Source organism: Pseudophryne corroboree, chromosome 6 (genome assembly GCF_028390025.1).
Source record: "Pseudophryne corroboree isolate aPseCor3 chromosome 6, aPseCor3.hap2, whole genome shotgun sequence".
Lineage (NCBI taxonomy): Eukaryota > Metazoa > Chordata > Amphibia > Anura > Myobatrachidae > Pseudophryne > Pseudophryne corroboree.
In genome coordinates this window covers 306,263,949-306,279,569 of record NC_086449.1, presented here as the reverse complement: position 1 = coordinate 306,279,569, position 15,621 = coordinate 306,263,949, and the positions used below count along the sequence as shown (strand labels likewise).

The 15,621-nt window shown below is 45.1% G+C and overlaps 1 protein-coding gene across 3 annotated transcripts in view; it reads left to right on the top strand.

Moving 5' to 3' along the window:
* Positions 1-15,621, top strand: part of THSD4 (thrombospondin type 1 domain containing 4) — a 1,279,073-nt gene that overhangs the window by 60,411 nt on the left and 1,203,041 nt on the right. The window lies entirely within an intron of this gene.

Genomic DNA, 15,621 nt, shown 5'->3' with positions numbered 1-15,621 from the left:
TACACAGACTCACCAGCGGCAGCAGACAAGAGTATTCTAAAACAGAGCAACAGGAAATCCTCGCATGCAAGACAACTTTATAAACATAAAATAGGAATGAACTACTACCTGTGGTTCATAACAGTATCCCCTCCTTAAGGGTGAGCTCCGAGCACCCCATGACACCCACGGGGAACATGAACAGAAGTATAACATAAAATACATAACCAAAATGCAAAAATGGAAATGAGCCACAGCCGTGGCTCATAACACACTGTCAGTAAGTGTAGTATATGTTGCAGGTATAAGCACAAATAATTGCAGCGCATGTGTCTATAATTTGACCAGCACACAGTAGTGGATCTTGCCACCGGCAAGCAGGACTTTTGCCCGGGGCGCCGCCTTCCGGAGGGCGCCGGCACCATCCGAAGGGCGCCGCACCATGGCAAGATCCGTTGCTGCTGTGGTGCCCCCCGCTGCCCGCTGTCCCGCTGTCCTGTGAAGGGAAACTAGACGCTACGCATCTAGTTTCCTTTTGTGGGCTGCCCGCTGTGAAGGGAAACTAGACGCTACGCATCTACTTTCCCTTCCTGGAGAGGACCTTAACTGTAATGATGTACGGTGCGCGTTGACGTCATCGCGCACCGCACAGCAAAGGTCCTCTCCACGAAGGGAACTAGACGCTTAGTGTCTAGTTTTCCTTCGTGGAGGAGACCTTTGCTGTGCGGTGCGCGATGACGTCATCGCGCACCGCACATCCTACTACAGTAAAGGGGGCGTAACTGACCACGCCCCCTGTATGAAGCCACGCCCCCTAATGCCGCCCGGGGCGCAAGAAGCCCCGGAACCGGCCCTGCCAACACACAGCAGGCAGAGTTTAAAATCCAAGCTGTGATGTCCAGACAACGGGAGAGCAATACTAGGTGCACGTTCGCCTCTATAAAGGAGTTGTTTAATACTCCTATGTTAATTAATTGGACACAAGAGAATAAATAGAAGCGCTCATGGAACCATATGTATTGCAATTCCCACAAAAAATATCAACCAAATGTTAGGGTCTCCTGCTCTGTGCTGCCACGTCGTCATGGCAACCGGGAGACAAGTGCTAGCGGAGTAACCTGAGCGTAGCTGATACCCGGTTCGGGTCTTTTGCTGTGCAGTGGTTACAGGCTCTGTGCACGGCAGGGGATCCGGTGCTGGTTTTTGTGCTCACAGTCTGTGAGGTCTGAGTGGGGCGTGGACAGCACCTGCTATATAAACCCTCTTCTCAGGTTAGGCAGATGCTGCTGAATCTTTGTTGGTTAGTCAGTTCCTGAAAGCTAGCTAGTACTGTGTAAACTTTGTATTTGTTTGTTGCTTACTGCAAATAGGCCTTGGGATTTTGTATTACACTCTGCCAATCCAGACCTAGCAGTAAGACTGGAGTCAGTCGTTTAACCTGCTGGGGTTCTTTTGCTACTCTGTGAACCTAGCAAGTTTGCGGCTGTATTCTCAGACTTGCCTGCCAAAATCCTTTCTCACTGTGCAAGGTGTTCAGGTGTCAGTTTAGTGGCAGTAAGCTGAACCAGTGCACTGCAAGTGAGGACTAGGATTGTGGAGACTCTCCTTATGTCTATTATTCCATCTCTGACCAAGGAGTTTACTGCCACACCCGTTGGTAACCCTTTAGGGTTTTGCTGTTGCCCTTAGCAACAGCATTTCGGGTTCTCTACGTATTAAATCACTACATCTCGCTTCTTTCCATCTGAGCATTCCTAATACTAGGGAGACACCCAGTTTCTTAGCCTTTGGGCTTCTCTGTTCACTTTGTGTTTATTTTGTTACCCTATCACCTTCTGTGTATGTAATGTCATATTCCCCAGTCTGTCTGTGAGTTCATTTGTTTTGCATCCCTCACCGTTCAGACACCAGTACATTCCTGCTGGCACTGGTGTGCATAACACCAAAGGAGACAAATAATCAATAATTCATAATTATTTTATTACAAAAATAGATATCAATCTTTATAGTCATGTACACAAAATATGCCTTTTATGATAATTATGGCCGTATTGCTCACTTGTACCATTTAGTTAAGGTTACTTTGTAAATGCTTATCTGTTATATAAAATACAGAAAAAACATTTTGTATCAATTAGGTAACTTATGTGTTTTTGTGATAAACTTATATAAATGGGTGGCAATGCCTGTAAAAAACACAGTTCTACAACCCAAAAAAATACAGCTAAAAATCAATTCTGTATATCAATATGATAGAATGATATCAATATAATTCAATTGAAAAACCGGGCATCCCCGGATGGGAATGTTTTGTAGCTGTATGTGGGGAGCAGGACTTTGCAGTGGTCGGAGAGGCCTAAGGCGGCACGGGGGATGGACTGATAAGCTGTCTTGATGGAGGTAAAGCAGTGGTCCAGGGTTCGTCCCTCCCTGGTATGGTACTTGACTTACTGCTTGTACTTAGGTAGCTCCTGGCTCAAGTTGGCGTTGTTGTACCTCACGCTTTTGATGTGCATCGTGCTACATCGTGGGTGTATCTCCATACACAGTCTGACAGCATCATACATTTCCCAGCAGCCTTTGCGGTGGCTCAAGATGTCAGGAGGACGTCACATGAGCTGTGGCAGAGGCAGTTGGCCTGAGAGGAGTGTGACGTGAAGGAGTAAGACAGCAGCAAGTGGTGGTGATAGTCCGGGGAGCGGGAGCAGTAATAGTAAAGTGGAAGTCTATGTTACTTCTATCCGCTGACTCTGAGAGTAAGGGGACAGTGGCACAGCGAGCAGCAGCCAAAAGCATGTGGTTCCTCCAGAGAGAGAGAGCGAGTGTGAGGTTTAATTACAGTGACAAGTGTCTGAATCGGGGCTCTGTGAGTGGTTAAGAGTTTGAAGAATATACTGTTTGAACGTGTGTAAGCTCAGCATGTGCCAAGCGAGACTTCCACTGTTCAGGACAATGATTATAGCACCAGTAACACCTATTGTACTGAGAAAATGTGAAACAAAGTAATGTAATTTATGAAAAATTTCCATGAAATTACAGCAACAACCCCTATAGCAGAGGCCTAGTATGGAAGACCTACACTCACAGAACAGTGATAAATATTGCTTTCAGATCACTTTCAAAAGACTGATGATAGGGATGCACTGCAAATATCCAACCATGAACTCACTTTAGCAGACTGCCTGATGTGTGGAAAAAGGGGGCATGGCCATGCAGCAGGGGTGTGTGCTCACAGAAAATGCCATTCCCATCAGCCAGACCCTTCCCGTTCATCATGCTGTAGGCATACTTCCAGTCTCGCGCTCCTGTGAATAGATGAGCAGTGGGTGAGAGGGGACCCACTACCATGGTATCTGGACTCTGAGTCGACAGTGTCTAGGTCGTCACGCATTAGGTTGACATCTATCGGTCGACACAGGAATAGGTCGACATGGCCATTAGGTCGACATGAAAAAAGGTTGACATGAGTGTTTCACATTTTTGTCCATTTTTTTTATCCTTGTCATACTTTACGACCCACGTGGACTACACTTGGGGAAGGTAACCTGTGCCCAGGGCCAGATTAAGCCTTAGTGGTGCCCGGGGCACTTAAGTCAGGGTGGCCCTGGTGGAAGGGGGGGGGGGGGGGTATTTTAGATTGTGAATACCTCCCAACATGACCCATTCCAGGAGCAACAAAATGATCTCTAACTGGACTTCCCTCCTAATATGTGATTGGTGTCACCTGTGTTGAATTGTTTAATTTATAAGAAAGGCATTTCAACACAGGTGATTGCAATCATAAATTAAGAGGGAAGTCCAGGTAGAGAGCATTTTGTCCCTCCTGGAGTGGGTCATGTTGGGAGGTATGGATTGTTTGTTAAATTTTAATCAATGGTGTATATTAGATTTAAACAAATAGTTTAATAATGCCTGAGTACTGTTTATAGCTCCGCCTAATTGAGAGACAACTATTTTATAACGTTTTCTTGTAGTAGAACTAGAGATGAGCGGGTTCGGTTCCTCGGAATCCGAACCCCCCCGAACTTCAGCCTTTTTACACGGGTCCGAGGCAGACTCGGATCTTCCCGCCTTGCTCGGCTAACCCGAGCGCGCCCGAACGTCATCATCCCGCTGTCGGATTCTCGCGAGGCTCGTATTCTATCGCGAGACTCGGATTCTATATAAGGAGCCGCGCGTCGCCGCCATTTTCACACGTGCATTGAGATTGATAGGGAGAGGACGTGGCTGGCGTCCTCTCCGTTTAGATAGAGAGTGAGACACTTGATTTACTAGTAATTTAATTTTAGTAATTTTGGGGAGCATTAGGAGTACTCAGAGAGTGCAGAGTTTTGCTGATAGTTATACTAGTGACCACCAGTTTTATTTATTATTTAAAATCCGTTCTCTGCCTGAAAAAAAACGATACACAGTCACATACCATATCTGTGCTCAGCCTCAGTGTGCTGCATGATAATATCATCTATGTATATCTGACTGTGCTGAGTGCTCACTGCTCACACAGCTTAATTGTGGGGGAGACTGGGGAGCAGTTATAGCAGGAGTACATAACAGTGCACACTTTTGCTGCCAGTGTGACTGACCAGTGACCACCAGTATATTGTCTGCCTGAAAAAGTTAAACACTCGTGTGGTGTTTTAAAGCATTCTGCTGACAGACAGTGTCCAGCAGGTCCGTCATTCATTATATTATAATATATACCTGCAGTAGTGATATATATATATTTTTTATATCATTATCATCCAGTCTATACTAGCAGACGCAGTACGGTAGTCCACGGCTGTAGCTACCTCTGTGTCGGCAGTGCTCGTCCATAATTGTATACCTACCTGTGGTGGTTTTTTTTTTCTATCTTCTTCATACTAGTAGTTTAGGAGTCTGCTGCTGACAGTGTCCAGCAGGTCCGTCATTATATAATATATACCTGTCCTGCAGTAGTGATATATATATATATATATATATTTTATATCATTATCATCCAGTCTATACTAGCAGACGCAGTACGGTAGTCCACGGCTGTAGCTACCTCTGTGTCGGCAGTGCTCGTCCATAATTGTATACCTACCTGTGGTGGGGTTTTTTTTTTCTATCTTCTTCATACTAGTAGATTAGGAGTCTACTGCTGACAGTGTCCAGCAGGTCCGTCATTATATAATATATACCTGTCCTGCAGTAGTGATATATATATATTTTTTATATCATTATCATCCAGTCTATACTAGCAGACGCAGTACGGTAGTCCACGGCTGTAGCTACCTCTGTGTCGGCAGTGCTCGTCCATAATTGTATACCTACCTGTGGTGGTTTTTTTTTTCTATCTTCTTCATACTAGTAGATTAGGAGTCTGCTGCTGACAGTGTCCAGCAGGTCCGTCATTATATAATATATACCTGTCCTGCAGTAGTGATATATATATATTTTTTATATCATTATCATCCAGTCTATACTAGCAGACGCAGTACGGTAGTCCACGGCTGTAGCTACCTCTGTGTCGGCAGTGCTCATCCATAATTGTATACCTACCTGTGGTGGTTTTTTTTTCTATCTTCTTCATACTAGTAGTTTAGGAGTCTGCTGCTGACAGTGTCCAACAGGTCCGTCATTATATAATATATACCTGTCCTGCAGTAGTGATATATATATATTTTTTATATCATTATCATCCAGTCTATACTAGCAGACGCAGTACGGTAGTCCACGGCTGTAGCTACCTCTGTGTCGGCAGTGCTCGTCCATAATTGTATACCTACCTGTGGTGGGTTTTTTTTTCTATCTTCTTCATACTAGTAGTTTAGGAGTCTGCTGCTGACAGTGTCCAGCAGGTCCGTCATTATATAATATATACCTGTCCTGCAGTAGTGATATATATATATATTTTATATCATTATCATCCAGTCTATACTAGCAGACGCAGTACGGTAGTCCACGGCTGTAGCTACCTCTGTGTCGGCAGTGCTCGTCCATAATTGTATACCTACCTGTGGTGGTTTTTTTTTTTCTATCTTCTTCATACTAGTAGTTTAGGAGTCTGCTGCTGACAGTGTCCAGCAGGTCCGTCATTATATAATATATACCTGTCCTGCAGTAGTGATATATATATATATTTTTTATATCATTATCATCCAGTCTATACTAGCAGACGCAGTACGGTAGTCCACGGCTGTAGCTACCTCTGTGTCGGCAGTGCTCGTCCATAATTGTATACCTACCTGTAATGGTTTTTTTTTTCTATCTTCTTCATACTAGTAGTTTAGGAGTCTGCTGCTGACAGTGTCCAGCAGGTCCGTCATTATATAATATATACCTGTCCTGCAGTAGTGATATATATATTTTTTTTTATATCATTATCATCCAGTCTATACTAGCAGACGCAGTACGGTAGTCCACGGCTGTAGCTACCTCTGTGTCGGCAGTCACTCGTCATCCATAAGTATACTAGTATCCATCCATCTCCATTGTTTACCTGAGGTGCCTTTTAGTTGTGCCTATTAAAATATGGACAACAAAAATGTTGAGGTTCCAAAAATAGGGAAAGATCAAGATCCACTTCCACCTCGTGCTGAAGCTGCTGCCACTAGTCATGGCCGAGACGATGAAATGCCATCAACGTCGTCTGCCAAGGCCGATGCCCAATGTCATAGTACAGAGCATGTAAAATCCAAAACACCAAATATCAGTAAAAAAAGGACTCAAAAATCTAAAATAAAATCGTCGGAGGAGAAGCGTAAACTTGCCAATATGCCATTTACCACACAGAGTGGCAAGGAACGGCTGAGGCCCTGGCCTATGTTCATGGCTAGTGGTTCAGCTTCACATGAGGATGGAAGCACTCAGCCTCTCGCTAGAAAAATGAAAAGACTCAAGCTGGCAAAAGCACAGCAAAGAACTGTGCGTTCTTCGAAATCACAAATCCACAAGGAGAGTCCAATTGTGTCGGTTGCGATGCCTGACCTTCCCAACACTGGACGTGAAGAGCATGCGCCTTCCACCATTTGCACGCCCCCTGCAAGTGCTGGAAGGAGCACCCGCAGTCCAGTTCCTGATAGTCAGATTGAAGATGTCAGTGTTGAAGTACACCAGGATGAGGAGGATATGGGTGTTGCTGGCGCTGGGGAGGAAATTGACCAGGAGGATTCTGATGGTGAGGTGGTTTGTTTAAGTCAGGCACCCGGGGAGACACCTGTTGTCCGTGGGAGGAATATGGCCATTGACATGCCTGGTGAAAATACAAAAAAAATCAGCTCTTCGGTGTGGAAGTATTTCAACAGAAATGCGGACAACATTTGTCAAGCTGTGTGTTGCCTTTGTCAAGCTGTAATAAGTAGGGGTAAGGACGTTAACCACCTCGGAACATCCTCCCTTATACGTCACCTGCAGCGCATTCATCATAAGTCAGTGACAAGTTCAAAAACTTTGGGCAACAGCGGAAGCAGTCCACTGACCAGTAAATCCCTTCCTCTTGTAACCAAGCTCACGCAAACCACCCCACCAACTCCCTCAGTGTCAATTTCCTCCTTCCCCAGGAATGCCAATAGTCCTGCAGGCCATGTCACTGGCAATTCTGATGAGTCCTCTCCTGCCTGGGATTCCTCCGATGCATCCTTGCGTGTAACGCCTACTGCTGCTGGCGCTGCTGTTGTTGCTGCTGGGAGTCGATGGTCATCCCAGAGGGGAAGTCGTAAGACCACTTTTACTACTTCCACCAAGCAATTGACTGTCCAACAGTCCTTTGCGAGGAAGATGAAATATCACAGCAGTCATCCTGCTGCAAAGCGGATAACTGAGGCCTTGGCATCCTGGGCGGTGAGAAACGTGGTTCCGGTATCCATCATTACTGCAGAGCCAACTATAGACTTGTTTGAGGTACTGTGTCCCCGGTACCAAATACCATCTAGGTTCCATTTCTCTAGGCAGGCGATACCGAAAATGTACACAGACCTCAGAAAAAGACTCACCAGTGTCCTAAAAAATGCAGTTGTACCCAATGTCCACTTAACCACGGACATGTGGACAAGTGGAGCAGGGCAGACTGAGGACTATATGACTGTGACAGCCCACTGGGTAGATGTATGGACTCCCGCCGCAAGAACAGCAGCGGCGGCACCAGTAGCAGCATCTCGCAAACGCCAACTCTTTCCTAGGCAGGCTACGCTTTGTATCACCGCTTTCCAGAATACGCACACAGCTAAAAACCTCTTACGGCAACTGAGGAAGATCATCGCAGAATGGCTTACCCCAATTGGACTCTACTGTGGATTTGTGGCATCGGACAACGCCAGCAATATTGTGTGTGCATTAAATATGGGCAAATTCCAGCACGTTCCATGTTTTGCACATACCTTGAATTTGGTGGTGCAGAATTATTTAAAAAACGAGAGGGGCGTGCAAGAGATGCTGTCGGTGGCCAGAAGAATTGCGGGACACTTTCGGCGTACAGGCACCACGTACAGAAGACTGGAGCAACACCAAAAACGCCTGAACCTGCCCTGCCATCATCTGAAGCAAGAAGTGGTAACGAGGTGGAATTCAACCCTCTATATGCTTCAGAGGTTGGAGGAGCAGCAAAAGGCCATTCAAGCCTATACAACTGAGCACGATATAGGAGGTGGAATGCACCTGTCTCAAGCGCAGTGGAGAATGATTTCAACGTTGTGCAAGGTTCTGCAACCTTTTGAACTTGCCACACGTGAAGTCAGTTCAGACACTGCCAGCCTGAGTCAGGTCATTCCCCTCATCAGGCTTTTGCAGAAGAAGCTGGAGACATTGAAGGAGGAGCTAACACAGAGCGATTCCGCTAGGCATGTGGGACTTGTGGATGGAGCCCTTAATTCGCTTAACAAGGATTCACGGGTGGTCAATCTGTTGAAATCAGAGCACTACATTTTGGCCACCGTGCTCGATCCTAGATTTAAAACCTACCTTGGATCTCTCTTTCCGGCAGACACAAGTCTGCAGGGGTTCAAAGAACTGCTGGTGAGAAAATTGTCAAGTCAAGCGGAACGCGACCTGTCAACATCTCCTCCTTCACATTCTCCCGCAACTGGGGGTGCGAGGAAAAGGCTCAGAATTCCGAGCCCACCCGCTGGCGGTGATGCAGGGCAGTCTGGAGAGACTGCTGATGCTGACATCTGGTCCGGACTGAAGGACCTGCCAACGATTACGGACATGTCGTCTACTGTCACTGCATATGATTCTCTCCCCATTGAAAGAATGGTGGAGGATTATATGAGTGACCACATCCAAGTAGGCACGTCAGACAGTCCGTACGTATACTGGCAGGAAAAAGAGGCAATTTGGAGGCCCTTGCACAAACTGGCTTTATTCTACCTAAGTTGCCCTCCCACAAGTGTGTACTCCGAAAGAGTGTTTAGTGCCGCCGCTCACCTTGTCAGCAATCGGCGTACGAGGTTACTTCCAGAAAATGTGGAGAAGATGATGTTCATTAAAATGAATTATAATCAATTCCTCCATGGAGACATTCACCAGCAGCAATTGCCTCCACAAAGTACACAGGGAGCTGTGATGGTGGATTCCAGTGGGGACGAATTGATAATCTGTGAGGAGGGGGATGTACACGGTGATGAATCGGAGGATGATGATGAGGTGGACATCTTGCCTCTGTAGAGCCAGTTTGTGCAAGGAGAGATTAATTGCTTCTTTTTTGGTGGGGGTCCAAACCAACCCATCATTTCAGTCACAGTCATGTGGCAGACCCTGTCACTGAAATGATGGGTTGGTTAAAGTGTGCATGTCCTGTTTATACAACATAAGGGTGGGTGGGAGGGCCCAAGGACAATTCCATCTTGCACCTCTTTTTTCTTTCATTTTTCTTTGCGTCATGTGCTGTTTGGGGAGTGTTTTTTGGAAGGGCCAGCCTGCGTGACACTGCAGTGCCACTCCGAGATGGGCCAGGTGTTTGTGTCGGCCACTAGGGTCGCTTAGCTTACTCACACAGCTACCTCATTGCGCCTCTTTTTTTCTTTGCGTCATGTGCTGTTTGGGGAGTGTTTTTTTGAAGGGCCATCCTGCGTGACACTGCAGTGCCACTCCTAGATGGGCCAGGTGTTTGTGTCGGCCACTAGGGTCGCTTAGCTTACTCACACAGCTACCTCATTGCGCCTCTTTTTTTCTTTGCGTCATGTGCTGTTTGAGGAGTGTTTTTTTGAAGGGCCATCCTGCGTGACACTGCAGTGCCACTCCTAGATGGGCCAGGTGTTTGTGTCGGCCACTAGGGTCGCTGAGCTTACTCACACAGCTACCTCATTGCGCCTCTTTTTTTCTTTGCGTCATGTGCTGTTTGGGGAGTGTTTTTTGGAAGGGCCATCCTGCCTGACACTGCAGTGCCACTCCTAGATGGGCCAGGTGTTTGTGTCGGCCACTAGGGTCGCTGAGCTTAGTCACACAGCTACCTCATTGCGCCTCTTTTTTTTCTTCTTTGCGTCATGTGCTGTTTGGGGAGTATTTTTTGGAAGGGCCATCCTGCGTGACACTGCAGTGCCACTCCTAGATGGGCCAGGTGTTTGTGTCGGCCACTTGGGTCGCTGAGCTTAGTCACACAGCTACCTCATTGCGCCTCTTTTTTTCTTTGCGTCATGTGCTGTTTGGGGAGTGTTTTTTTGAAGGGCCATCCTGCGTGACACTGCAGTGCCACTCCTAGATGGGCCAGGTGTTTGTGTCGGCCACTAGGGTCGCTTAGCTTACTCACACAGCTACCTCATTGCGCCTCTTTTTTTCTTTGCGTCATGTGCTGTTTGAGGAGTGTTTTTTTGAAGGGCCATCCTGCGTGACACTGCAGTGCCACTCCTAGATGGGCCAGGTGTTTGTGTCGGCCACTAGGGTCGCTGAGCTTACTCACACAGCTACCTCATTGCGCCTCTTTTTTTCTTTGCGTCATGTGCTGTTTGGGGAGTGTTTTTTGGAAGGGCCATCCTGCCTGACACTGCAGTGCCACTCCTAGATGGGCCAGGTGTTCGTGTCGGCCACTAGGGTCGCTGAGCTTAGTCACACAGCTACCTCATTGCGCCTCTTTTTTTTCTTCTTTGCGTCATGTGCTGTTTGGGGAGTATTTTTTGGAAGGGCCATCCTGCCTGACACTGCAGTGCCACTCCTAGATGGGCCAGGTGTTTGTGTCGGCCACTTGGGTCGCTGAGCTTAGTCACACAGCTACCTCATTGCGCCTCTTTTTTTCTTTGCGTCATGTGCTGTTTGGGGAGTGTTTTTTTGAAGGGCCATCCTGCGTGACACTGCAGTGCCACTCCTAGATGGGCCAGGTGTTTGTGTCGGCCACTAGGGTCGCTGAGCTTACTCACACAGCTACCTCATTGCGCCTCTTTTTTTCTTTGCGTCATGTGCTGTTTGGGGAGTGTTTTTTGGAAGGGCCATCCTGCCTGACACTGCAGTGCCACTCCTAGATGGGCCAGGTGTTTGTGTCGGCCACTAGGGTCGCTGAGCTTAGTCACACAGCTACCTCATTGCGCCTCTTTTTTTTCTTCTTTGCGTCATGTGCTGTTTGGGGAGTATTTTTTGGAAGGACCATCCTGCCTGACACTGCAGTGCCACTCCTAGATGGGCCAGGTGTTTGTGTCGGCCACTTGGGTCGCTGAGCTTAGTCACACAGCTACCTCATTGCGCCTCTTTTTTTCTTTGCGTCATGTGCTGTTTGGGGAGTGTTTTTTGGAAGGGCCATCCTGCGTGACACTGCAGTGCCACTCCTAGATGGGCCAGGTGTTTGTGTCGGCCACTTGGGTCGCTGAGCTTAGTCATCCAGCGACCTCGGTGCAAATTTTAGGACTAAAAATAATATTGTGAGGTGTGAGGTGTTCAGAATAGACTAAAAATGAGTGGAAATTATGGTTATCGAGGTTAATAATACTTTGGGATCAAAATGACCCCCAAATTCTATGATTTAAGCTGTTTTTTAGGGTTTTTTGAAAAAAACACCCGAATCCAAAACACATTCGAATCCGACAAAAAAAATTCGGTGAGGTTTTGCCAAAACGTGTTCGAACCCAAAACACGGCCGCGGAACCGAACCCAAAACCAAAACACAAAACCCGAAAAATTTACCGTGCACATCTCTAAGTAGAACTATCATCTATCGTGTCACATGTAGAATAGCAGCAGCCTCTGTACTACTTATACACTAGGACAGGAATCAGGAGGACTCTCTGTGTGAGTATCTCTCTCTAAACCCAAATGCTCTCATTACATAACAGGTTACAAAGGACCCAGGCACGGAGGAGGAGAAGCTGGAATCCCTTGGTATCTTACAGCTCTCTTCCCCCTTCTAGCTCTCCCCTGGTCGGGAAGCTCCATGGGTAGCTCATGAAACCTGATACTCCTGTGCCTCTGCCTGCACTGCTTACTGTCCAGCTCACATTCTTGCTGCCTGCTTCTGCTACTGCACTAGAAACAGCGCTAGTGATGTCACTGTGCTCTGGCCAGGGGGCCCGGGGTACAGTATGCCCTGCGTCCCCCCTTTTAATCTGGCTATGTCTGTGCCGAGTGCAGTGGTCGCAGAGCGAGGCACATTGCCATGCAAGGAGACACTGTGCACTCATTGGGGTTCCTGGTTACTTTATAAAGAAAACGACGCCAGAAAAACGTTTAAAAAAAAACATGTCGACCTTATTACATGTTGACCTAATGGTCGTGTTGACCTATTTACAGTGTCGACCTGCTTGATGTTGACAAATAGGTGTCAACCTAGACACCCAGATCCCACCACCGCCACCACTGGACACTGCGGTCCTGAAGACACTTGTATAAGGGCAAACTATAGTTTGCTAAGTGCAAATTTTTCTTCATGGTCTGTAAAAAACATAATTGCTGATTATAAAAGTGTGTTACAACTCAGTTCTAAAATTGTAGTTATCAAGCAGGTTACAAGGTAGTGAATGAGCGTGTTGTGTATGGTCCTGTGACATAGTCAATGCAGGCAACAAATATATAAATAAAAAATAAATGTGTCAATAATGTTTTTATTTTCAATTTGCATTATATTTTGACCTATTTATTTTTATTTTATTTATTTGTTGTCTGTGTTGCATTGTGCTCATTCACTACTTTTGTATGGCCTGGCCATACTCACACTAATATCAAGCATTTGGAAACCTTCCCATCGAAGTCCTGCATTTGCCTCTGCAGTTATACATTTATTCAGCCAGGGAATTGTATTTGACTGCATTTTTCCAAAAATATTAAATTTTTGCTTGAAAATAATAATAATAATAATAATAATAATAATAATAATAATAATATATATATATATATATATATATATATAAAATGCATATATCGGCGGCACTCTCGGCGCATAAAGAGAGAAGGCACACAGTACTCTGTGTGATCAACGTTTCAATGCTCGTTACAGCATTTTCGTCAGGATAAATGCTTACCATACACAACTCACCTAAATACCTCCGTCTCCGTAGTATGTATGTATATGTGTGTGTGTGTGTGTGTATATATATATATATATATATATATATATGTATGTATGTATATGTGTGTGTGTGTATATATATATATATATATATATATATGTGTGTGTGTGTGTATATATATATATATATATATATATATATGTGTGTGTGTATGTGTATATATATATATATATATTACCTATATATATATATATATATATATACCTTTTCAAAACGGATGTATTCCTTTTATATAGTGTTTTATATATTGTTGTTTGTGAGCACTATTTGCATAGAGAGAGAGAGAGAGACTGAGCAATGACAGGTATGCTAAACAGGCTATCATCCCCCTAGTACAGTATTTGCTAATAAATGGGTGAATTTACCAATACTGCACGGATCACTATGACCAGGCTTCCTTTTATTAATATGGGTGAAAAGGGCTAGAATAAAACAATAAAAACATACAAAATCCCCCCCCCCCCATCCCCAAACAGCTCCTAGATTTGGTATCACAAAATAGTGGGGCTAAACGGCATGACGTCCCCATCTTTTCCATTAATCAGTACTAGAACCAGCCGGAGAAGCTGACACTATAGGAGGGTGACTACCAGCACATGGGGTTCCACTGCCATCATCTCCTGATGAAGCCCAAATTTGGGCGAAACGCGTTGAGAAACTGACTTGCTGACCTACTTTTGCTGACATTTTTGTCATTTAAGCTAAGCTATTTATTTCTTATATATACTTTGTACACTTAATAAATTAGACCTTTTTGATATAAGTTGTTGATTGGAGCATTGATATATCGGTCAAAGGCTATCCTATGACCACCTCCCTCTGATGAGGACCAGGATACAAGCACCAATACTGATATGCACAAGTTATTACTTTATCTGGTACTCATGTAACCTTATGTGATATTCAAAATTTAACCCTACTTATTGAGTAATTACTACGCTATATAGCGATTCCCTGTTTCCTGACTCTATCTAGATTCCGACAGAGACTTGGACTTAAAAGACCAGGGGATCGACAGGCATTGTGTCAAGCCGTAATCCGGTACGCAATATTATTCTTGCGTGTGACAAAAACTGTATTAAAGGATACTACACTATAGGCGCTCTGCTGTTTCTTCCTCTATTTGCAGATTTCCCTTTGGGCTACGCATACCTAGTGGCACATTTTGAAGAACTGAGCAGCCACCCGATAAAACGGGGAGAGTGTGGACTGTTTGCTAATCAAACCTTGAACTTGTTTGAAAGAACTCATTTACTGGACTGGTCATTTGACCAATTTATTTCTGACTGTAGAATGCACTTTTACAGTGAGGTACTACGCATAAATTAGACTAGCGCACTGATTTACTCATATACAATATATGTATGTATATATATATATATATATATATATATGTGTGTGTGTGTGTGTGTGTATGTATATGTATGTATATATAGTAGAAAAGAAGTCAGCGGCACTCGGCAGTCGTAATTATTCTGTATAGAAAACTTTTATTCCAGTCCTACGGCGTTTCGGGGAACAAGCCCCGTCTTCAGGGACAAACAATGCACCAATACACTTACACATACAATACATATATACCCAGCTAAACAGGTAATCATTAACAGGATTCCTCTCACCTCTCCGGCGTCGCTGCAGCCGCCGCATCCGTCCGCGCTGTCCACGGGTCGCAGGGCGCTGACGTCAGCAGACAGCGCCGGGCAGGGAGCCAATCCCGAGGTCACATCAGTGTTGCTGGGCAACTGACAACAAACAAAACACATAAAGTAGTTATGATACAACAAGCACAATACCGGATGTGCTTGTAAGCACAATGAAACATTAAAACACATACAGAGTGAAATTAAAAAATTAATCCATTAATCAAGACAGCACGGATCCAATAAATGCCTTATGATATAATGATCCTATAATGGGGACTAACGGACTGATAGTACGCTGCCCCTAATATGTAAATCCAACAAAATTATGCATTATGCTATTACAATCAAATATATATGGCAGTATTAACCACAACATTAAACGGATAGACTATATGGACTTGTTTAAGTAATGGGTACCTCCACAGGTAATCATAAAAAGCATTGAAGACCCATAGTCTCATTCAAACCTCGTGGTGACAAGGTGTTAAGAACAAAAATCCACCTGCTTTCACGTTGCAGTAGGATTTTGTTCCGATCCCCTCCACGGTGTGACA